Raw genomic sequence first — 2432 nt, 5'->3', positions numbered from 1 at the left:
TAGGGGTGTCTTATTACTTCCCAGCAAAATTTTATGGAAGTGGTTCCATGAGATCACTACAAGTCGATTTGTACATCCCTACATGTAGCGACATCAAAACAAAAGAGTTTACATTTCCAAAAATTTTGTTATAAAATTACAAATTAAATGTAGGTTCACGAACAGAAATTCTTAAAGGAGTGCTGTTGGAGTACATGTCGAAATCTGAACTGGTGATGAGAAGATAATAGAAAAGCTTTTGTAAGATGAAACAAAATCAGTGGCTGAGAGTGGACGAAGTAAACTCTGTTGGGGTGCAGCGGCGGTGTTTAGACTGCCACAGCTGGGACAGCCGGAAGTCAAGTTTCTCACTTAAATTTACAACCTGTCGCTTGCCAAACACATTGTTCCCGAAGTCTGGAAAATAGGCCAGCTACTGAAGCCCGAAAAGGATTCCAGCAAAGGTGAATCTTACAGGCCGATTTTGTCGCCCGTAGCAAGGACCCTTGCGGCTTTAGTTCTTCCACCATCAGAAATAACTTTCTAGTTGCCGATCAATAGCGTAGGATCCATAAGCAGCACAACAACTGCGCTGAAGGCCATCTCCATATTAGCCGAAGACTCACTCAGAGCAAGCTGTGCGATAGAACAGTGATAGTGACACTTGATTTAGCAAAGCCCTTTGATATTGTCAAGCACCCTCGTTTTTTGATGCCATCGAGCAGACTACGCACTGCCCAAGTTTGAAACGTTGGATAATAAATTTTAAGTGTGGATGACAGTAGTACGTAGAATAACGTATGCGAATGATTGTACTATCTTGGCGTCAGGTGCCTTCCCTGACGACATTTGTGAAAGACTGAGCTCCTTTTTGTCTGATCTTACCATTTTTTCCACGCGAGGAATATGCAAATACCAGCCAATAAATCTACGGCCTCCCTGTTCACTACCTGGGCGGCCGAGTTGGGAACAATAGAGTTGAATGTCATGGTCGATGATAGCAGAATTCAGACCACAGGCCCAGGCAGCCAGGGGGTCTTCATAATCTAGAAAGAGAAGTCTAACGTTACAAGAGAGAACCTCGATCAACAAGCCTTTCAACCAGGTTTAAGTAGCATTCACACGAATGCAGTCGCAGATGCAGTAAACAGTTATCGTGTGAACGCGGTCCTTGGAGAACATACACCATCTATCGCAGCTGAGAAGCGCCAGCTGTCAGGACAAACCAGAGTAGTTTTGGGTCAATACTCTCGGGATGGTGCAGCCGTCAAAATTCCTATAGGGCAAGTACTGATGACACCGTGGAAAACATCTGCCCAGCATACAGCACAGGCCCCCACGACACACTACTCCTTTTCAATTGCCCTACCAATCCTGCTAAGAAACTTAAGTTTGCAGCTTTGTGGTTACAAACCATATAAATAGCGAAATTCTTATGACTGATAGACCAAGAGTCAGATTAAGCAGAAAAATGAGAATACAAACATATTAACTACTGTTACAACAACGAGAACAAACTGCAAATATAGATGTAAACTTTATGATGATAAATAAATTATAGTTATTTCATTAATTCCTTTGAATTAATAAAATAAAAAAATTAAAATCATTTTTCAATACAGCATTTTCCGAACAAGACGTGAAAATTACATGCCAAAGGGTTGGTGAAAATGACATGCCAAAGATTAGTGAAAATGCTATTCTTGGGAATTGGTTAAGATGGCATGCCAAAGGATTGGTATAGATGCCATTCCAAAGAATTGTTGAAGATGCCTTTCCATCGAGTTAGTAAAGATGACATGCTTAGGATCTGAAAATGAATTGCATCTTTTGGGGGTCACGCTCTTGTAAAAAGAATGAGTGAAGATGCTGAAAAAATGACATTCCATTTCACTTGCACCCATTCTTGAATAGCATCTTTGGCATCGAACATTTTGCTGGGTTACTAAATGTTGCTGAAACATTTTTTTCAGCAACTTTTGATTTATACAACTGTCAAAATCTGCAACATTAGTAACAATTAGGAGTGTCTTTTTACTTACTAAATGTTGCTGAAACACTTTTTTCAGCAACTTTTCCTTTATACAACTGTCAAAATCTGCAACATTAGTAATAATTATTACTAATTATCACGTAAAAAGACACAGCTATTATTACTAATTATCACGTAAAAAGACACAGCTATTATGCTAAGTTTACATTTACGAAACCCACTCGATTTCAACTGTCAATTCCATAGCTCAAACGTCAAATGAAATCTTATCTGAAATCCATTGGATTTCATTTGACGTTTAACCTATGGATTTGACAGTTGAAATCGAGTGGATTTCGTAAATGTAAACTTAGCATTAGTTTTTAAATCTAAATATTGAGAAATATTGTTATATGAGAAACAAAATTTATTGTCGCCTAAAAAATCGGTTAAACATAAAAATTCCCTCGCTTAAAGACAA

The sequence above is a fragment of the Musca autumnalis genome, unplaced genomic scaffold, assembly GCF_047663935.1.
Source record: "Musca autumnalis isolate F117 unplaced genomic scaffold, ASM4766393v1 scaffold_1, whole genome shotgun sequence".
Taxonomy (NCBI): Eukaryota; Metazoa; Arthropoda; class Insecta; order Diptera; family Muscidae; genus Musca; species Musca autumnalis.
The sequence above is the reverse complement of the archived record's forward strand: the minus strand, read 5'-3'. Positions refer to the sequence as shown.